Genomic DNA, 23,845 nt, shown 5'->3' on the forward strand with positions numbered 1-23,845 from the left:
ATAAGAACAGTATTTCAGACACACAATCTTATTTATTTTTTTCAAAACTAGAAGCAGGTTTTTATATTTGCACAAGGATTCAGAAGCGGGTGATGACAATTTAAATCGAAAGACCTGAAAGCCAAGGGGGAAAACTTCATCCTCTAGAGCAGTGTTTTTCATTAGGTTTCTAATATTGGTACTTGTTTATTCAGTATGTGAGTGCAAGGGTTGTTATTTTTACCTTGTGGCACCAGGATGTGGGAAAATGTGCTGCTTGAGTGCTTCCTTTATAAGTAATATCTAATTTAAGGTAAGGGGTCATGACTTCTTTATGATGAATGCATACTGTAAAATATATAAGAACATAAGAAAGTTTACAAACAAGAGGAGGCCATTCGACCCATCGTGCTCGTTTGGTGTCCATTAATATCTAAGTGATCCAAGGATCCTATCCAGTCTATTTTTTTCTATTTTTATCCAGTTACCAAATTGTCAGCTTCAACCACATCACTGGGGAGTTTGTTCCAGATTGTGACGACTCTCTGTGTGAAGAAGTGTCTCCTGTTTTCTGTCTTGAATGCCTTGAAGCCCAATTTCCATTTGTGTCCCCGGGTGCGTGTGTCCCTGCTGATCTGGAAAAGCTCCTCTGGTTTGATGTGGTCGATGCCTTTCATGATTTTGAAGACTTGAATCAAGTCCCCATGTAGTCTCCTCTGTTCCAGGGTGAAAAGGTTCAGTTCCTCAGTCTCTCAGTAGGACATTCCCTTCAGACCTGGAATAAGTCTGGTTGCTCTCCTCTGAACTGCCTCTAGAGCAGCGATATCTTTCTTGAAGTGTGAAGCCCAGAACTGTACACAGTATCCAGATGAGCTCTAACTAGTGCATTGTACAGTCTGAACATCACTGCCCTTGTTCTCAATTCTACACTATTGACAATATACCCTAACATCCTGTTTGCCTTTTTATTGCTTCCCCACACTGTTTGGATGGAGAAAGTGAGGAGTCCATGTAGACTCCTAGGTCTTTCTCATGTGATACTTCATCTAGTTCTATTCCTCCCATAGTGTAATTATAGTGGATATTTTTGTTACCTGCATGTAATACCTTGCACTTGTCCACATTTAATTTCATCTGCCAGGTGTCGGCCCACAATTGAATATTATCTAAGTCCCTTTGAATAGCCTGTGCTGCTGAGATTGTATCTGCTGAGCCACCTATTTTAGTATCATCTGCAAATTTGACAAGTTTGCTAACTATCCCTGAGTCCAGATCATTAATATAGATTAGAAAAAGCAAAGGTCCTAGTACTGATCCCTGTGGAACTCCACTAACAACCTCACTCCAGTTAGAAGCAACTCCTCTAATCGACACCCTCTGTTTCCTATACATCAACCAGTTCATAATCATCTACTTACATTACCCTGAATGCCTACAGCTTCCAATTTGAGGATCAGTCTTTGGTGTGGAACCTTATCATAAGCTTTCTGAAAATCTAAGTATATCATATCATATGCTTTCACATGAGCTACAGCTGCAGTTGCATGTAGATAAATATAAATATAAATAAAGTACTGTTGGAAATATACCATCTGGCCCAGGTGATTTGTTTGTTTTTAATTCTACTAGTCCCTTTAGTACCTCCTCCTCATTTTTCCTGATATCTCTTAGGGTTTGACTGGACTGGTTGTTAACCTGTGGCATGTTATGTGTTTTTTCTTCTGTAAAAACCTCTGTGAAATACTCATTTAGAACATTTGCCACATCTTGTTCGTTTTCCAAGATACTTCCATTTTTGCCCTTTATCTGTTTCACTTCCTCCTTTTTTGACCTCTTGCTGTTGTAGTATTGTAAAAAGCTCTTTGAATTAGTTTTAGCTCCAAGAGCTGTTTCTTTCTGTTTCCCTCTTTGCTTTCCTTCTCCCTTTCTTAAGATCTCTTTGCAGCTCAACATATTCTTTGTATTTTGTTTCGTCTCCATCCCTTTTGTATGCGCTATACAGCATTTTCTTTCTGTTGATATTGTTTTGCATACCTCTATTAAACCATTTTGGCCAATGTTTTTTGGTCCTCAATTTCCTAAGTTTAGGTACAAATTTCTCCTGAGCCTCAAGTAGTATATTCTTAAAATATAACCATCCATTTTAAACTGAATCTGTATCCAGTGTGCTCCAGTCTAACTCTTCTAAGTGCTGCCTCATACCTTCAAGGTTTGCTTTTCTAAAATTGTAGACTATTGTTTTAGACTGGGTCCTTGTTTTTTGAAAGAATGCCTCAAAGCTAACCATATTGTGATCACAGTTTGCCATTGGTTCTCTAACTAGTGTCATTTGAAAAGATGCATGTGCTCTCTCTGGTTGGTTCCCTGACAAATTGAGTTAGAAAACCGTCATTTACCATCTCAACAATTTCTATTTCTGCTTCTGTAGTCCCAACTGGGCTTTCCCAGTCTGTGTTTAGGAAATTGAAATCCCCCATTATAACAGCCACATCCTTGCTACATGCAGTCCTGATTACACTGTACAGCGCAACATCTTTCTGAATATCTGAGTTGGGTGGTCTCTAACACACTCTACCACTAATCCTCCGGATCCTTTAATCAAAAGTTTAACCCACAAAGATTCTGTTTCGTTACTGGGATCTAATTTGAGTTCTTCTGCCTCAATGTCATTTCTGACATATAATGCTACCCCACCACCTCTTCGATTTTGCCTATCTCTCCTAAACTGTGTGTATCCTTTCAACTTGTATTCATCCCCATCGTTTTCTGTAAGCCATGTTTCTGTCACTCCTACAACATCATAGTCACATGCCAATACTGTGTCTTCTAGGTCTAACATCTTGTTCCTTATACTCCTGGCATTGAGGTACAGACATTTCAGGACTTTCCTACTAGCAGTTTCCCTTTGTTTTCTTTCCTTAGTAGAACATCTCCCATTGTCAGAGATCCCTGCCCCCCTGGTCCCTAGTTTAAAAGATTCTGAATTACTCTCCACATACGCTCTCCCAATGCATTACCCCCCTTCTGTTTAGATCTAGACCGTCCGGTTTGTACAGGTCCCATCTATCCCAGAAGAAAGACCAATGCTCCAGAAATCTAAAACCCTCTTCCATACACCAAGATTTCAACCACGTTTTAAACTTTCTAATCTCAGCCTGTCTCCCTGGCCTGGCACGTGGTACCAGACGTATTTCAGAGAATACTACCGTGGAGGTTCCTACCTCTGTCCTACCTTTTCCTATGTTATTGGTTCCAATGTGGACCATGACCAGTGGATTCTCCCCGGCTTTGGCCAGTAGCCTGTCTACTAGTTTAGGAAGATCTGCAACCTGAGCACCAGACAGGCAAGATACCATGCGGGTCTCCTTATCACTAGAACACACTCTGTGATCTACGCTTCTAACTATAACTACCTCCCTGTTCTGGGGGGGAGTGGGCATCACGGTGCTCTGGTGCTCAACTGCCCTCCCATCACCCTCTGAGCTGTCACTGTCCCAACTCGGTGAACATGTTGGGCATTTCTAGCTCTTGGGATATACATGCCAATTTTGGCCATGTCTGCAGAACAAGCTTATTGTGTCAGATATTGAGAAAAAAAAATCAATTAAAATGTATTATATACAAGTTATATATAATTGCATATACAGTGAGGGAAAAAAGTATCTGATCCCCTGCTGATTTTGTACGTTTGCCCACTGACAAAGAAATGATCAGTCTATAATTTTAATGGTAGGTGTATTTTAACAGTGAGAGACAGAATAACAGCAAAAAAAGTCTCTGTGATCTCTGTGATTGCCAACAAGGGTTTTGCCACCAAGTACTAAGTCGAAGGGGTCAAATACTTATTTCCCTCATTAACATGCAAATCAATTTATAACTTTTTTGAAATGTGTTTTTCTGGATTCTTTTGTTGTTATTCTGTCTCTCACTGTTAAAATACACCTACCATTACAATTATAGACTGATCATTTCTTTGTCAGTGGGCAAACGTACAAAATCAGCAGGGGATCAGATACTTTTTTCCCCCACTGTATATGTATGGTGTAAAAGTTCTCCAGCTTCATTTGAGAATGTCCAGAAGCATATTAAAGTATTACTTTCATAATAATGGAAGTTTTTTCCCAAGAAAAGCTCAGAATACTTAATTTTGTTTTCTTTTATCTTGCAGGTTTTCTTTGTGGCTGTTACAACCAAACTATACATAACAGGTTAGTCAATTCCATGTGATTGAATTTGAATGATATTTGTAGAAAATACATATTATAAGGAGTTCCATTTCTATGCTCCAACGGATGTGTCCAGAAAACAGCTGTCTGGCGTCCTGCCCCTATGTGTGCTAGCTGCTTTCCAGGAGCCCAGCTACTTGCAGTTTGAAGAAGGGCAGTGCTCCATTGACATCTGACAAACTAAGGCACAAATCTGCACAAATGCCAGTTTAAAGTGAGGGCACTTGACTATAGGATGTGAACATCAAAAATAAAAAAAAATGATGGCCTCTTGCTCTTTAAAACCTGTTGATGCACTATATTAATTCACTGTGAAGTTACAGCACTTAATATGAATGTAATGGGTTTTTCGACCCGTGTCCAGCTGTGATATTCCTTGAAAAAACACCCAAATAGAAATTCTGAGATGAAGAATTTATTTGACTATGACTTGTATTTCTACCTTGAACCTTGGGGGAATTCAGACCAGCTCGGGTTACAGCTAAAACCCCTCACTATCCCTGCCTCAACAATCTTTTATATTCTAGTCTCCTTGTACACCTGCGCTCGTGGCCAAAGTAGACTCTAAAAGAAGGGGGCACTGAGGAGGCACCGAGGAAATCAAAACATACAACACGCTTAACTTGAATGAGTCCACTGATCATCGGGGGGCTCGATACACATGGAGGGAAATGGACGCTGATGTGTAAGTTCAGGGAGGAATAATAAATCCACAGTGCTCTGAGGAAGCACGGTTAAAGTACCCAAAGAACATAGGTCTTCACAACACCTTGACTCTCTCTGGTCTTGCGTGAATGGTCATCTGTTTCATGGCATCCCATCTTTCATCCCCACCCATCAAAACCTTCCTAGTGAACTAATATAAACATAAAGGAGACAGTATCCAGCTTTGTTGCCCTAGTAAAGCAGTCTGAGTGTGTCTGATACACCTCCCAGCGACCACCAGTGACTGATCAAAGGGCACCTTATTGAAACAGTCTTGTCTCTGCCGATATTCTGAAATAGCACAAGAAAATAATGGTTTAATCAGTTTGATGAATAAGGAAACCACAGCACAATACCAAAGCATGCTTAGTGATTCATTATTTCCTAATAATAATAATACAAGGACAATATAAGTGTAGTACTGGCTGTTATTTTGGAAAATGCAGTTACTTATGGTCGATTAAGCAGCCTTACTTAAGATAATAAAACTGGAAGTAAGACCATTAATTAAAATAAATATTCAATTGTTTTTACTGCTTGCCTGGTATCCCTTTCATATAGATCTATAATAAATGCTCCCTATTCTTTTTTCCATAGTACTAAAATTAAGCTCATAAATCTTATTGAATTGGTCCAGGGTTATGTGTCAGCAGCGTTATCCAGATCAAATCTGGATTCACTAGTTGCATTATGTTTTACTTAATATGTTAGTTATTACACAGTGAGGATTTCTTTCACCTTTTAATATTGTGGTTCCCTGACATTATATATATATGTTGTATTTTACAATCTTTAATTTTTTGGCAACAATCAGACTTGCAAACCATATTAACAATCCCAAGATCTGTAATATCAACATAGATATTGTCAGGAATGCAGTTGTCAAAGCTCTGTGAAAGCTTTCCACTTATTGAAACAACATAAATATGCATACATATTAATTATTTTATTTCTCTGTCGAATCCAGGGTTTATTTTTTATTTGTAGTAAATTTTTCATTAGATACATGACTAGGAAAAGTCAGAGCTTTCGTCTGTACGACTTATTTTAGTTGTCAGCTGTGAAGCCAAAAGCTACATTTTTAAAAGAAAAAACAATAAGAACGTGTATGCATCGATCAAACTTGCGGTTTTATGCATTTTTATTACCAACCAATTGCACCTGCGTTGCAGCTCTGAAGAACTTAAAAACTTTCCTTCAAACACTTTCCATTCTTAGACCCTGGGGAAGCTGCATAATATTAGCACACGTAAAGACAATCCCTTTCCAGAAAGCAATTTTTCTGTATTATTGTAGACAAGCTTTCTCATAAATCTAGGTTTCTTGGCAGATTGCTTCATTACAAAAAGCTCCTTTGTGACTCTTATGAAATTGCAGAATTGCAACTGAAACAGAATTTAGGTTTTTGTTTCATCCAGGAAAGTAAACTGTCTCATGCCCAAAAGCAGTTCTCCAATGCATTATTCATGTTGAGAGGGTGGCTGCCAGGAAGGAACAAAAGGTATTTTATTGTACATTTCAACAAATTAATATACTAGTTATTTTGGAGCTCATATAGAGTACTAGCTGACTTTTTGTGCTAACCTTTGTCCATAAGTAGCAGCATGGTTAGAGTTGTGCATTTTATTAATCTATTTAAAGTAACAAAAAGCATTTTATTGGTACTGTTTTACATGCACTTACTATCTTGTCTCAATTTTGAAAAGAGTGGAATCTTCCGTGTCTTGGATTGAAAGTGATTTACTTAGTATCAGCAGAGGACAATACAGTTTTTCCCTTGTTTCCTATCTTCTTTTCACATGACAGCCAAATGACTCAGTGGTTAACTTATTATATCCCGTTACCATAGAAACAGAGTGTATTGTTGAAAAATGCACAGTACAACCTTGTATTTGTCTTTTTTCATATAAAACATAGATACTTGCAAATCATATATATCCTCATGCCTTGGGATACTGTAGTGTATTGGCCAGGTTTCAAAGCACAGGAATGAAAAAGCTGGCACGCATTGAGGATGATGTATTTTTTCAACGTCTCATGATGTAGTATCCAATACAATTATTATTATTATTATTATTATTATTATTATTATTATTATTATTATTATTATTATTATTTCTAAAAATGTCTAACTGCAGAAACAGTGACAGTTGTTTAGTATGTATTTGTTTATTTATTGAGAAATTGGTAAACAGTGACGAGCGCCTCACTACTATCGCTTATTTCTTTCTGTCTCCATTTTCTCCATCGTGTTTGTATGATATGAAAGATGTAAGCCAAGCTGGAGCCGCGGCTTAGTTACAGCATGGGAAAACAGGCCTTACAAAGGAGACCCCATTGCTGATTTCTGTGGTGTTTCATAGGTCTTCCATCCGGGCAAGACTTCAGAGATCAGTCAGCAGCCGTTGCCAAGTTCTCGTCAACACCTTTTTGTAAGCACTGCTGAATGTTTAACCTCTTGTGCACCAATAAATGAGCAGAGAGCAATACTGCGAGCTGAGCCTCCAGAAGCCTGCTGCCTGAAGAGACTGTAGTTATACCAAGCAATCAGGCATGTTCAGTGAATAAAATAAAACAAGCAGAGGTTATTAAAATCATGGTTTATAAAATGCCCCATGTAAACAGTACTGAAACTTTAGCCGAGTTAAAAGTTATTAAAGACACTTGTAACAAGGGAGGCTCCTCAGAGTCTACAAATCAGAAGCACATTAGAGCATTTTCACACTACCATTCGCATAACAGATTTTGGGGGAGACGTTAATAATAAGAACATAAGAAAGTTCACAAACGAGAGGCCATTTGACCCATCGTGCTCGTTTGGTGTCCATTAATAACTAAGTGATCCAAGGATCCTATCCAGTCTATTTTTGAATATTCCCAAATTTTCAGCTTCAACCACATCGATGGGAAGTTTATTCCAGCTTGTGACAACTCTGTCTGAAGAAGTGTCTCCTGTTTTCCGTCTTGAAGCCCAATTTCCATTTGTGTCCCTGGATGCACCTCTTCAAAACTTCTCTACAGTCTCCTCAGTTCTTGACAGAGTTAATATCAGTTAGTCAGAAAAATGTAGCTTTTCTGTAAAATCTCCTGTCATGGATATTACATAGAGTTAATGTCACCAATTTTCTGTAAAGAAAGCCATATAAATGAAAGGATTTTGTTACATAATGAACCAGGTGTGCTTTTCATTGTCTAATAGGACATAATCTTAAAATGAGTATAAGAGAGAACAACCAACATCATAGCACTCATTTATTGTCTAATGATCAATGGTCTTCCCTGAAATTTGTATTCTTTTTCTAGTAAAACATTTTATCAAGAGGTATATTGATTTGGTAAAACACGGAAAACAAAAAATAACAAATAGCTCCAGCATATTTATCTTGGCAACAACTCTGGAACAATTTGAATTATGAAAGTACATAAACAGTGTCTTATAAATATATTTGTATGTAAAAAAACAAATAGGGCCCTTAATTCCAGATCAAATCATAACCTTAATTTACAAAGCAATTTACTAATGCTTAGCATTTAAATAATTGTATGTAGTACAGTTTTTATACAGTCTGTTTTTGTGGGTTCATCTAAGGTTTTGAAAGCTGAAGGGCCACATTTGTCAAGAATAATGACAGGAGACAATGACTTATGGCAAGAAAACTCATCGCCTGAGGGACAGGGTGTTAGTAGAATCCTCTGATTGAGATTATAGTTACATTCCAGGGTTGCCCACACCCTGTACTACAGAGAACTACAATGAATAGTTTTCTTTATAGTGTGGCACCTTATCAAATAGTAATCTAATTGGATAAGATCTATGCAAGCTCATGGCTAGCTTTTAAAACGTTTCCTATTTATTTCCTCCTTTTTCTTAAACCACATCTGTAAATATGATGTTTAAAATGTCCCACAACATGGAACTCCATGCTAGTTATTTGTGAAAAGATATAAAACAAAAGGAGTTATCTGAGCATTGTAAATTGTTCTATAATGTAATGGTAACCCTTTACAATAAGTATCCCTAGTTACATTGTATTTACAAGTAGGTACTCAGTAACTGCATCTGTAGATATGCATAAGTACAGTGTAACTATACATTATTACAATGTACTTAATATGTAAAAACTGGGTCATGCCCGGCATAGCTCCAAAGGTACTTGTGTACTTCCATATACCGTTAATCATTTTACACAATAAGTACATTCTAATAATTCATAATTACACTGTTCTTATGAGTAACTACAAATGTAGTTACTGAGTACCTACTATCTAAATACACTGTAACTAGGTAGACTTATTATAAAGTATTACCAGTGTAACATTATCAAACCAATAGCTAACAATGAGCCATCAAGGTGTGTGTTTGATTTACTATAATGGTGGGCCGGGCAGTGCTTCAAAGTGCACCAAAGTCCTACTGAAGATAGAAGACTGAAGAATTTTTCTTAAACATAGATCGGAGAGTAGCAAAAACAGTAGCTGGAGATCATCTACTGAAGGAATATTGGAATGCGTCCAATTTCATACCAAATTGTTGTAAATCCATCTAAAAGAAATTTGAAGCCCTTTAAACAGGCATATTTGACATATAAGCCCCTTAGTGAGACCACTGTGGCCGGTTCTCAAGCCTGATTTATTGCTAAGGGTGCATTAGAGATACTATGGCTAATCTACTTGGATGAATAATTGACTGTTGAAGAAGAGTGGGCATGTGGCCCAGGGTTGGTTAATCACTGTTTTGTTAATGACTTGCTAACTGAGAAAAACATAGTTTGGTGCCATCCTTCCAATTGAAAAAAAAAAAAAAAAAACATTGCCATTGCTTATTTTAAGTTAGCTGAATCAGACAGTACTGACCAGTATAAATATATGTATATCTGATATATGTAATGAATAAAAATCTTAAAACCTTGATTCTGTGACCTGACATTTTCAAGTAGCCTCATTGTGCAGATGCTCTATTGCCATAAAGTTATGCTTTGCATGGGTTTTCATGCCAGTGTTAGGAAAAGAGTTTCTGGCATTCATTTTGCCAGCTGTAACTGAAGCAATGTCATCATTCTTTATTGCAGAAAGTTGCATTTAAAATCAGTGTGTGACTGTGATTTATATGGGCTCACAGACTGAAACAAAACCCAATGTAGATCTCACTGTAGCTTTGCAGAAAACAAACTGCAGAGTGCAGATACATACCATGTAACCTCACATTTAAGTGGTTGTGCTCATACTTGGTTTCTCGCCATTTTCAGAAAAAAAACTAAACAAAAAAAAACACTAACTCCTTTTGTTTTGCACACTGGCCCATGTTCTTATGACTGAGTATAAGCATTATCTTATAATTGACTGTAAAAAGGGATGTAGAAGACATGGCTAATGATATTCAGGGCAGCAGTGTGGAGTAGTAGCAGGTTCAGTCCCAGGTGGGGGACTGCTGTTGTACCCTAGAGCAAGGTACTTTACCTAGATTGCTGCAATATAAATTGCAGCTGTATAAATGGGTAATTGTATGTAAATATAATGTGATATAGTATAACAATTCTAAATCACACTAGATAAGGGCCTCTGCTAAGAAATATATAATTTGAAAAAATAAGTATTTTTCATTGACTTGGCTAACATGTGAGGGACAACTTTGAATGGTTTCTTCTACTATCTACACATGCATTCTCACACAGTTATATAGTTAGTAGTACTGATGGTACTGCTGACACCAAAACATAAAAGAAAAATCAAATAGGTTCATCATTCATCTTTAAAAAGACTTTTCTGTAGAATAAAGTTTGGTTGCAGTGTTTGCACACTATAAATGTAACTCAGTGTAGTGACAAATATTTAGTGTTTATCAAACCTCCCGGGTTCAGCTTAATTCGTAAGGTATTCTGAACGAACTATTTTACATGAGCCTGCATATCCTGTTCTCTTCAAGTGATTGGCCAACAACCAAAGGTACGGACTATAATGTTTTCATAAGGTCTTCTGTGAGTGCCTATTCTAGATTTCTCCCCAAGTTAAAAAAGAAACTTGCATGAGTGACATTTTTAATGAGTTTTAAAATAACACCCTCACCTTAGGGAGAACAAGATTCCAGTGGGGACATGCACTATATTAATAATCTGTTTCCCTTCCACCTTCCTATGGATCTCGCAGTTATGGCAAACTAATCTATTATTCATAGGGTATAGTGTATTAAGCTACATTTTCTCTCTTTTTATAGAAAAGCAACAATCTTTAGTACAAGAAAAGTAACAAAGTATAAAGTTCAGATTTCACACTGCTACATGTTTCCTGATGTTTGCTGTAAAAGATGGAGGCTTATTGTTACATTTGTTTAAACTGTCATTATACTAAGATATTGAGAAGCTGTAAGCAGGGATAGAGGTAAAATGATTAATACTTTAAGGAAACCCATGCAACTCATACCCTCAGTCCTATTAAAGTGTTTTTTTTCCACAACTGGTATAATTTTCTCTCTCGAAATGTATGCAAACATCTGGGATAGGGCCTTGAAAGGGTGAGCTTTTTTTTTAATTATTATTATTTGCAAGGCTTAGAAAATAAATTATCATGGCTATCTCTAGTGGAAATGAGGTCTCTTGACCTTATCAAGAAATACAACTGTGTGGATTCTGCTTAATTTTAATCCAATGCTTAGAGCCAGAGTTTTTATATGCGATTCATTTTTTCCATTTTTTTTTTTTTTTTTAATATAACAATACAAGTTCATGACATTACACATGCATTGGCAAGAGGGGAATATAGAGCAAATGCAATTTTAAACCAAATAAAGGCACAAAAAAAGCCTACCAAACCTCATGATTTAAAAAAGCCAGAAATATGTCTTGATTTTAACTGAAACCGTTTTTCATTCAATTTAATGTTCCATGTAAAGTTTCCAAGGTTTATGGTGGGGGTGCTTCCTAAACGAGTCCATTATTCATGCTGCTCTTTGCACACCTCCATTTGTTTTTAATTTTCTTCAGTTATATCATATTAAATGCTGAGGTCCTCCTGGTCATTCATGTTGACACTGTGTGTGCAGGTAAACAATTTGAATAATTACATGAAATCCATACAAGGATTATACACTGATCAGCCATAACATTATGACCACCTGCCTTATATTGTGTAGGTCCCCCTTTTTCTGCCAACACAGCCCTGACCTGTTGAGGCATGGACTCCACTAGACCTCTGAAGGTGTACTGTGATATCTGGCACCAAGACGTTAGCAGCAGATCCTTTAAGTCCTGTAAATTGCGAGGTGGGGCCTCCATGGATCGGACTTGTTTGTCCAGCACATCCCACAGATGCTCGATTGGATTGAGATCTGGGGAATTTGGAGGCCAAGTCAACACCTTGAACTCATCAGACCAGGCCACCTTCTTCCATTGTTCTGTGGTCCAGTTCTGATGCTCACGTGCCCATTGTAGGCGCTTTCGGCAGTGGATAGGGGTCAGCATGGACACCCTGACTGGTCTGTGGCTACGCAGCCCCATACGCAACAAACTGAGATGCACTGTGTGTTCTGACACCTTTCTATCAGAACCAGCATTAACTTTTTCAGCAGTTTGAGCTACAGTAGCTCGTCTGTTGGATCGGACCACACGGGCCAGCCTTCGCTCCCCACGTGCATCAATGAGCCTTGGCCGCCCATGACCCTGTCGCCGGTTCACCGCTTTTCTTTCCTTGGACCACTTTTGATAGGTACTGACCACTGCAGACCGGGAACACCCCACAAGAGCTGCAGTTTTGGAGATGCTCTGACCCAGTCGTCTAGCCATCACAGTTTGGCCCTTGTCAAAGTCGCTCAGATCCTTACGCTTGCCCATTTTTCCTGCTTCTAACACATTAACTTTAAGGACAAAATGTTCACTTGCTGCCTAATATATCCCACCCACTGACAGGTGCCATAATAACGAGATTATCAGTGTTATTCACTTCACCTGTCAGTGGTCATAGTGTTATGGCTGATTGGTGTACTTCCATGTCACTTCCCTTGCAGGACAGTAAACCTACCAGTTCTAAAATGAATTTACTTAAACTGAGTGGCTGAAGATCACTTCAATAATGAAAGCTTACGTGGCTTTCATGAATTAAACGCCAATGTTTCTGTGCAGTGAAGGACCCTTCACCTATCTCTGTAAATGGTCCCAGTCCACAAAGAGAGAGATGAGCTGATTGACATTGCGTGTAGTAGGACTTTATGCTTTACTTGTGTATTGACCTTATGCTGTAAGGATTGTGTAGTTTTTCAGAGGGAAAAAAGTAACATTGGTTGAATATTGCTGCTTTCCTTGTTTAATCGTTAACATATTCTTTCCAAGCTTAATATCAAATCATAGCCAAGATGATATTAACCCAGTTCTGCAATCAACTTTATCATACAGCATACATCTGCTAATGGCATTTCTAATGCACACAGACTCAGACTTAATCTTAATCTCTCAATGAGGTGACTCAGTTTCCTCGCATTTTCAGACAATCAACTCTCCTCAGCTGCTCTGACTCATCTACTCATATTTATTTGTTTCAGTCATTTGTTTCCTAAGGGGCACTCTCCCATCTCTGAGAAAGGCCAAGGCTTTCTTTAAAGAAACTTCTGCTGAGGGACATGTGCTCCACTTGGCTTTGTATGACCAAGATGGCTGATCTCAATGCTCCTTATAAGAAGGGTTTAATGTCATTAAACCCCCACTATTAATCTTTATTTACCATCTTACAGAGAAATAATAATAACAACATACAAATGCTAGACTGTATACTATCACTAGCAACTCTCCATCATACAGTGCAAACTGACATATATCAATGAAGTAATGTTTCTCTGTTTCAATGAAGTAATATGAGTCTCCTTCAGAAAACAAATAAATGTGTTCAGTTCACTATGAGCAGCACAGAAATCCATTGTTTCTGCTTTTCAACAAGGGTGACATGACCAGTTTTCCCTTTTTTGGGGGGGGGGGCGGATCAGCCAAATGTTATTGATTTAATTATTTTGTTATTTATTTATTAAGACTTGTTATGGTGGGACGGGGATTGACTGCCCCGAGAGAGATGATTATATACAATTATTCACACAAAAAAAAGATTTGAAAAAAGCATTTGAATAATGAGTGCTCATACATTATCTCACAGTTGTTTTGCTTTTTATTGTTTTCATCTGCATTGCACATGCAGTGATTTCTGTTTTGATCATGATAATTCAGCTTGTTTTGTTTTGTGCTGCTACCATTTTTTCGGCACTTCTTTTTATCTGTTGTTTTATCTGTTATTACTTTTTGTTTTGTTTGTTTTTTAATCTCTTCAGTGGCAATGTGAGGGTAGATCTCTTTCCCTCATCTGCTGTGGTTTGCAGTCCCCATAAAATTAAGTTAATCTTTTAGGGATTTTAAAGTGTTTTATGTATCTGGGACACTGATAAGTGTAAATCATCCACCACTGTGTTGTGTTGTGTGCACCCCACAGCAGCCTTTCTTTTCATTGCTCTTTGATTTGCTCTCCCAGGATCTCCGGTACTGTGTCTGTCATTATTAAAACCCTTAATATTGTAGTTAAAATAGACAGATAGAAAATGCATGCTTTCCCTGTGAACCTTCTTTGAAAATGTGTTTAACATGTAAAAACAAATCTGCAAATGGAAGGCATGGCAAACCAAGGTAAATTAAATGTTAGGGATTTCACTTTTTTCTCCTGGTTTTAGTCTGCAATTCCTCATCATATACATATTTTTGCCATACAATGAGATCTTTCAGATGCATCCTGTGCCCAGACCAGTATATTGGTAATGGAAACAACATTTTACATAATGTTTTACACAAATTAAAAAATTATCAAATGTCCTTGATTAGTTTTAACCTGTTTACTAGTACAGCAAATGAAAACATGTCAGTTGTGGATTGTCTTGCTCCAGTTTTATATCTGCGGTTAGAAATCATATAGATAGACACCTAGATAGATAGAAAACTATTTGTTTTCTAGAAATTCCTCATTCCCTTTTATGATCTCTTCTTGTTTAAAATGTATGCCACACAAAATTATAAATCAAGTGTACTTGCAGCTGTATTCTCTGTTAAATGCATGTCCCAAAATGTTTTTGTACTTGCAGAATAGAACATATAGTTAGCTATAGTTTAGCACTGACATTAATACTAAGCTTTATAATTTGCATGTCATTGATAATTGCTTCCTTTTCAGTTCAGTTTTTACTTAGTTGCTAAGGCAAAAAACATATTTTGGTAACACATTTCTTGAGGTTTCTGTTAAAGATCACACAATGAGCATTGTTATGTGGTTTACATGTATTTTCAAGTTTTGTCTCAACAGTTTAAACCTGTTAAATAACCTTAACAATATTTTATTTTGCAGTTCTTCTCTGGATGTCTTCATTAAAGGCACACAGAAACAGGTATGTACTTGTTTGCATCAATTCTGTGTTTAGGTAAAAGAGGATAGTACAGTTTTTCATGTTAGTATTGAAGGTAATACATTGATCTCATATTGTCATTTACATTAATATAATTCAGTAGACTCATTTTGAATCATTTTGTTTTGGAGAAACATTAAGTAACATTACTATTAAATGTACTGTGATCTTAAACTGGCTTTTCATTTCCACTTGTGAGTGAAATATACTGTTTGCTGACCCTGCAGTCCTTCACTGTAGAACTGGAAAGTTCTGCGGTTTGTGCTCCATTGTGTGAGACCTTTCCATGCTGCGCAGTTAAAAAGGAAGAACATTTTGCAATTACTGTCTTAGACTTTATGTTGTTATAGATGTCCAGAATTCAGAAGTACAGTTTCTAGATTTAGATGTAATATTTTCATTACATGTTCATGATGCAGGTTGTTTGGCATTGTACCCATAGTTGCCTGTGTGTTTTAAAACATTGTGCTGTTGTGCCTGTTTCCTCTCAAGCTAATGGGGTTAAAATAAGCTTACTCTGTTCTTGGCTTGCAAAATACCATTATGTTTGACTATTCATTCTGTTCTATCTCTTGCAACTCTCTTTTTTTTCCATGTCCTTTTTTTTATTTATTTCCTTCAGCATAAGTAGCATATGCACGTGAACTCTTGTACTGCAAACTGAACCAAACAATATAATCTGTACAAGCATTGTGAGTAATTTTGTCAGGAACCTTTAAACTGTGTTTTTAATTTTGAGAGTCCTCTGTGTTTAATTATATTCATGCTTAATTTCAAGAACAATGCCACTATAACTGCAGGGCTTCTGCATCCAAGTTTCACTTCACATGTGTTTTATTTGTGAATTCAACCTCTTCTGGGCAGAGGACAACCAATAGGAAGATTCTGGTACTGAGATATTAAAGATTTGAACGTGACCATGGACACCTGGCTAATATGCTGAAACATGGCACAACTTTGATCCCTGTAACAACTCCTTTTGGAAGTTTGTTGATTACTTCAACTATCCATAAAGGCTTTTCCATTCCAATTTGTTTAGGAAGAATCCGAAACCCTGGAACTGGCGTCTGCTTCAGAAACTCTGACAATATGAAATAAGTTCAGCAGAAGCTGTAAAAGTAGAGAGTTATCACGCAGTGCATGAACATTGCCTCGAGCAATTAAAATGGTTTGCGTTGTTACTCTTTTGAGTTATAATAATGCCATTAAAATATACATAATGTGAAAGGTGGATTTCGAGGTCGGCATTCTCTGTTTACATGTATTATGCCTGCAGGTTTCTAATATCTGCTTTAAAAATGACAGGGGCTTCTCTTTGTAGTTTGTCTGAGCATGCCACGTGCATTAAGATCACTTCTATAAGGAGGTTATCCTCATACACAATTCATACTGCTCATAATCCTTTATTATTTGTATTTATATTTGGAGGGTATAGTTCATTGTTCGTTTTGCCTTTGTTTCCCCCCCCTCATTAATTTGAAATGAAAAGTTAGCATTGTGTAACATCTGCATGAGCGCAAGAGAGATTCGGCTTGTTCAATATATAACAGAACAGCACAGAGTTTTGAGCAGCCTTGATTCAAAGCCCTGCTGGGTAACACACGGTCATATCTGCTCCCTTAACTTGCAAAGGGGTGATTGACTGGGGTTTTTAACTTCGGCTTGTCTCACTGCAGAAATCTCTGTAGGCTGACCCTTTTCTGGGGCTCACTGGACGTCACTGCAGTTGATTACCAATCTACTGCACTCTCTGGCTTCAGGCAATACTCTGTATTTGCATTTGCCAGGAGAAAATATAACCTGATACAGAGTTGCCAACCTTATTAAATATATAAAATATTACTGGCACAAATGTGATTGTTCTTTGCTGGCATTATCGTTATGTTATGGACATCATTAAACAATTATGTATTTTATTCAAAATAAACAATTTAAAAAAGTATATACATTGTCTCTCAAAGCTGGGGGAGCAAGCAATTTGTAACTTTATCAGCTACTCGTGTTTTGTGTCTGGAAAATTAATGGTGTCTTTTGTAAAAATGCTTGCTTATACTCGTTTGGAGAATAATAGGAACAACACGATATGTTTCTAGTAGTTGTTTGATAGCACCTTTTGGAAGACAGAAAGGGGATGAAGAGAAGACTCCTCCCAGGTAATTTCTCTAATTTCTTTCACAAAATAGTGTGGAAAACACTGTAAACTCATATTGTTTACAAGGGTGAAATGTTTTTTTAATTACTATGAATTTCCGTAGAATTGGGAATCCTGATGTGAAAGCAGATATGATTTTCTAATATGTGAAAAGGGACCCAGTTTCAGACAATAAGTCCTAATTTCATGATCCGAGGGCTGTTTCTATCCTAGTCAGATAATAAAAAATACAAATAAACTAATAATAAAGACTAGAAAAACTGAAAAACAATGAACATTTTGAGATTGTTTAGCTATGGAAAATATAGAAATACATTTAAAAAATATAAAGATGGAAAGTGTCCCAGATGCCCCACTTACATTTGTAACCCTTTTTATTTTCTTATATTCTTATGATGACTGCAATGCAGCAAAACAGTCTGCTTAACTAAAAAATGTACTTCCTTTTTAATCTTCCATATTGAAGTAAGATTGGTAAATTAGTTATTACAGTACTTTTTGTATATCAAGTTTCATAATATCTGGCCATAAAACCGAATATGCTGGGAATATTTACTTTACCCACTGAAGTAAAATGATCAATATTAAATGCATCCAGAGTCAGTGTTTCCAGTGCTTGCTTTTTGTTTGTTTTCCTGTCCAGGTGAAGTAAGATGTTTTGACTGCTGGTCTTCGGCACCAGATTTTCTGCCAACAAGGCAATATATCTCATTGAAACCATTTAGCCTTTAGAGTAGAGTTGGGTATTTCAAAGAAAGGTTATATTAGCATTTTGTATACTCATATAATATCCGTAAAAAAGGGGAAAATGGTAGAAAAGAGGGGAAAACAAACAATAAATACACTAATCTATAGTATGTGTAACTTGATGGCCTCTTCATATCCTATAAATTAGAAATAGTTTTTTAAATTATATTTACTTGTCATTACCACTAACCTGTGTACTGCTAACCTGGCCAAGCGAAGTGTTTTGCAATGGTAACAACTTTGCTACTAAGTCCTACTTTTGAGAGTTATTTAGTAACTTTCATCTCTTCATTAAAGTTGTTACACTAAACATAATGTATGCCACATATTAGGACATGTTCCTGTGATTACATTCACAACTATATTTTCTCTGTTGAAAATGACCTGATTATTTTAATAAGGAATGACCTTTGCATGTACAGATTGTTTGTGCTGCTGGTTTCCAATGATCTTAAGGTTGTTCCAGTATCCCACAGTTTAGAAACTTGAACAAGTAAGAGCAGGCTTTATGCTTTAATGATGCCTTCACCTGTTTATATTAGGTAATTTAATAGATTTGAAGTGAGGAAACAAAGGGGGGCATTGTACACTGTAAATGCTGCATCTTGTCTCTTCAGAGTGTTCCTACAGCAAACAGATGCTGCTCTTGAAATCACTTGCTTTGCTTTATTTTCCTTTGTCCCTAAAGCACATTGGACTGTAGAATAACCTGTCAAATGTTTACTACAGCAGTATACTATTATACTTGTCATCACAAAAAGGATTGAAGGAGGTCATAGGTTCTTTGTTTAAGACTAAATACTCCAGCTCACCTTAAGTATTCATCACTAGTATGTCATAATCATGTCCCACTATGGTGTCTTTCTGGACTCTAACATAATAAAGCACGAACAGTCATATATGGATAGCATTTTTTTCTTGTTACAAGTCAAAGCCACACTAGTAGTGGAAACAAGTTCTTTTCACTGATCAAAGCAGATTTACTTTGAACTAGAGTTCTATTTTTGGTGCTGATGTTTAAGCTGCTCAATGTGCATATAGTTGTTTTTCAAGTAAGAGTGTGTGTGATTCCTTGCTTGTGTGTGAAGATAGCATTTCGCAGGTACCTCACAGTAATGTAAACAGAATATGTTAATCGTTAAAATGGAAAACTTACAAGAACGTATAGTGCTCTGTCTGCAAGGTGAAAGCTGATCTGCATTCAAGCTTTGGCTGAATACACTTCCCATTGATCATAATATGTAGCCAGCAAGCTCCAACTTAAAAGGTCTCAGGTATCACATAAATAAAGAGCACACACTATAATCCTCAATTAGCAGCTTAATCTTTTGACATTTCTGACCAAACGTGATTTTAACACAATTATTCCATTACATTTATTTTGTGCAACCTGATATATTTTAAGTGTTATGTAAATAAACATGCATATATACGCATATAAACATTTACATATATTCTAGTTGAAGCGGATGGCATCTCAGAGAAAGCAGATTTTCCTGAGGTCATGAGGTTCAGTCTCTGGATACTATTTTGGCTGATGGAGCTGTATTTATAATCAGCTGTAATCCCATGAAATCAATTTCAGTTTAACATCATATTTCTTTCCTTGTGACAAGGTTATTCTATCTGAAGTATGTTTTTTTTATATTTTGGCGTTAAGGATGTCATTATTTTTCATCTGTAAAATCACCTTTCAGCTGTAGCAAAAACAACCTTTTCCTTGGCGCTCGAACCATGGGATGTTAAACTACTTAGTACTTTAAAGCCTCCATTGTGTGTGTACCGAGGAAAGGGATCTACTGCTCTATTCAGCCAAGGAGAAAGGTACATTTATTTGCATAAATGCCACACATTTTTGCCATTGTTGACATTGCTGTCCCCCCCCAGACAGTAACTCCAGGATCTACTGCAATTAAAATGGATAGGAGGACATAACCACCACCATTAACAGTATTTTATTTTTCCTCATAATGAACATAGCTTGTAGGCTGTGTTCATTATGAGGAAAAATTAAATTCAACCACAGTAATGACAGTAAAGGAGAATATGTCTAAACATTGTGGCCAACAGGTTTCTTTTAACTATTGTTTGTAGTCATTATTACATTCAATTATTTGGCATGTTAATACTATTCATAGATGCACCATCAGACCATAAATTTGTTAATAATTCATATTTGTTTTCAGTGTCCTTGTACTCTCAAAGATAACATGGAGCTGGAGAAATCCCACCTTGATAATTAAGTCAAAGTGTTTGCCAAAATAAGCATAGACTGTAGACCGCTGACATAGTGATAACCCCTTATTTTTAAATTTTATTTTGTGGTGAAATTTTGATTGATGTTAAATATAAGTATGCACAGGACATACGCTCAACTGCCAAAACTGAGTACAGCTGTCTGCACTGTTCTGACATTTTTCACAAGACCCTTTCTAAACGGGACTGATTTAAATGGCAAGATCAAATGAGGTTCACATGGACACATTCTTTTTTTGATTATTTATTTGTTTGAGAGAGAGAAAAAACAGACAACGAGGCCTGTTAACTGTCCGACTCGGTCATATAATATGTTTACTAGAAGAATTGATTTATTAAATGAGAGAGTCTGAATCAAGCCCAGGCTGGCTGATCTCTTAGGTCCAATAAAAATGTTCCTTACAGCTGGGCTGTCCTAGACAGAATGATAGAGTCATTCACTTACAACCTGAGAGACGTGCAGATCCAGATCTATGCAGCTGAAAGGCTGAGCACAGTGATGGCTAATACCCCTTTGATATTTTCACTTTCGTCCTCCCAAGTTTACATGTTTTTAAGGCTGAGGGCAAACACAAATCTGGTAATGATATGGGAAAAAGAAAATAAGTTTCAGGCATGCTTTATTTATAATCCAGTTAAGATGATATTCCTTATTGTTAGTCACAAGAGCTGAGAGATGATGGAAACTGGTGGCTCGCTATCAGCAGCTTGAGCCTGCTCTATTTTGCCAGTGGATATGGCTCTTATTTTACAAACTGCTAAATTTGATTTTAATTATGGGCAGCTGCTGAGCCCTGATAGATGCAGCTCATGCTTTCCTATAGTTTTTTTTTTCTCTCTCGCAGTGGGCCATGGGAGAATAGTAACAATTATAGAATCCACACTCCAAAACTCTTGAAATTTCATCAGGAGCTGTAAAAGACTCTATAACGTATCTTTGTTTTTTTAAGAGTTATGGGCCACTTGAGATAAAGTGAAGAAAATCATATCATTACCATTTTAAATTTAAATATCCCTGGAAAGAAATTAGTGTCACTTTTTTCAGGCTTTAGTCTGACGAACTGCTTACTGTGGACCATGATTAGCTACTGTGGAATTGCAAGAATACATATTTTGTATCATTGTTTAAAAACTTTTGAGAGTGATGACAAATGTTTTAATGCTCTCTATAAATAACAAAAATATCTGAATAATATTTGGAATTGTTCAAAATATTATGTTAATAAAAATATTATTGTTAAAAAACTAAATTGCTGCAAAAAGAGAAAATGTTTTATATTCTACAAAGCAATGGACATAAATGTTTATCTGTGACTGTTATTTGTGTTATTCTACACTCTAATGGTGAAAGGGTTTACTGTACCAGTATGATGGTTATGACTTGATATTTTCACATCACATATACTATAATGCATTATGAATATGCTATGGCATATCTCAGGCCAGTCATTTTAATCATTTGCATCTCAAACTGCTTTTCCCCCTACAAATTGACAGTGACAGGCAAACAGTGCCATACTTCTTTGGTAGATGTAATGCTTGTTTTTCTTTGCTTCTGTTAATAAAAAAAATGCATGCGCAGCCTTAACTATTGAGATTTAGAAGAATGATGATAGCCATGACCTCTAAACATTCTGCAAATAACAACTCATTAAGAGATTTAAGTGGAGTGTGCTCAGAGGCAATTCTGGCATTGTTATTTCACTTGGGCAAAATTTTGACTAAAACAGACACTGGAAACAGACCATAGCCATAATAATAAAAGCTTGCTAGGCTTAGTGAAGTTAAAATGAGTACTTTATTAAATGTACTTTACGTTATATAAGACACATGTAATGGCAACGAGATTTGGATTCAGATCCTGTTGCTCACAAAGGAATTACATCTACGGTGGAAGGCGTTAATTAGTGGTAATGAGCCATGACAGAGTTTTCACGAGATTAAAATCAGACCAGTGTCTCTGTGGACATTTAAAAAAGGATTATTTTAGGAAAGAAAGAAAGAAAAATAGTCAAAGAAATTCAGAAAGAAATGCCTATTCAGGGCTCAGAGTCAAAATATTCCATATATCACATTTATTCTTCATTTTAAAATTGCTGACGTCTTGCACTACGGAGTAATGTATTATCCAGAAGTTCCAGTGGGTAGCATCATTAAACCGTATTGTGCAATTAAACAGAACCAAACCTCTGTTTCTGGCTGCGGGGGTAATGCTGTGGTATTGTACTGCATGGTTTGACCAGCCAGCTAAGACTTTAACCTTCACAAAGTGGTTTGGCACTTTTTAAAACATAAGTTCTCAGTTTCAAATAATGTTTTTGCTTTGTGCTTAATTCATTTATTTTGATATAATGCCTACACTTAGTGTTGTTAATTGTGGGTTTTTATACCAATGTGCATGCCAGTGAGGTTATAAACAAACAAACAACTACAAAAAACACTATGAATTCACTACTCTCTCATAGACATCAGCAGTACAGAGGGTGTCTTTTGATAGCAGGTGGTTTTTATTCACCAACAGGAACTAGCCTGTAGATGGAGGTTTTTCTGAAGACAGTTCATGTCCACATTGTACCATGAACATATATGCATGTGTGGTTAGGAAAAAGTAATTCAGAGGCTTGGTTATTTTGTGAGAACTGGAGTGGTTTCTGTAGGTTTCCCCAGCTACTACACAATTAATAGCTCCTCTCATTTTTACAGATCAGAAGAGCTAAGGCAAGCTATCGTTTGAACTATTATTCTTATAGATATCTTTTTAATGTATTTATTTTGGATTCAAATTATTTATGCCAGATTGCTCAAATTCCAGTGGAGACTGGTCTTTATGGGTTCTCTTCAGGTAAAACAATACAGTAAGCAGTGTATTCTCCAGAACAGCATTGAACTGAATATGTGCTGTAGAAAACGTGTCAACTAAATCCTCTAAATTCGGCCATTACCATGGTGGTACAGAATGTGAAATAGTTCATTCTAGTTCACTTGCAAGGGAGACTTTTAAGGCTCTTCAACTGACTGGATTTAGTAGAGAGAATAGACTGAGATATTGACACAACTAATTTCCTGTGGAGGAAAAGCATGAACAGTAGTTGAGGAAAATGAAAGAATTATTTGTTTTCCTCAATCAGAGATATTGGAAGGGATTGACAGCTTGAACCTGCTGGTCTCCTGTCTTTTTTTAATACTAAATTACAGAGAGAAAGGAAGGCCTGCTGTGATTTAGCCATAGCATGAACTAAGCTCAATAAATGAGCTACTTATTTAAGTGACTTCAGCCCTGGTTTAAAAGAAAGCTGCTGACTACATTAAGATAAGGGTCTTTTTCACGGCACTTAAAATGGAGTGCATTTCAACACTTTTTTC

General features: G+C 36.6%; 1 protein-coding gene across 1 annotated transcript in view; it reads left to right on the forward strand.

Moving 5' to 3' along the window:
* The window catches only part of znf469 (zinc finger protein 469), a 303,856-nt gene that overhangs the window by 48,819 nt on the left and 231,192 nt on the right, over positions 1–23,845 (forward strand). Inside the window, exons 2-3 of the mRNA XM_066713969.1 lie at positions 4,148–4,187; positions 15,270–15,309. The gene's annotated coding sequence lies outside the window, so the exon portion shown is untranslated. The remainder of the gene's footprint in view (positions 1–4,147; positions 4,188–15,269; positions 15,310–23,845) is intronic.

The sequence above is a fragment of the Amia ocellicauda genome, chromosome 9 (assembly GCF_036373705.1).
Source record: "Amia ocellicauda isolate fAmiCal2 chromosome 9, fAmiCal2.hap1, whole genome shotgun sequence".
Taxonomy (NCBI): domain Eukaryota; kingdom Metazoa; phylum Chordata; class Actinopteri; order Amiiformes; family Amiidae; genus Amia; species Amia ocellicauda.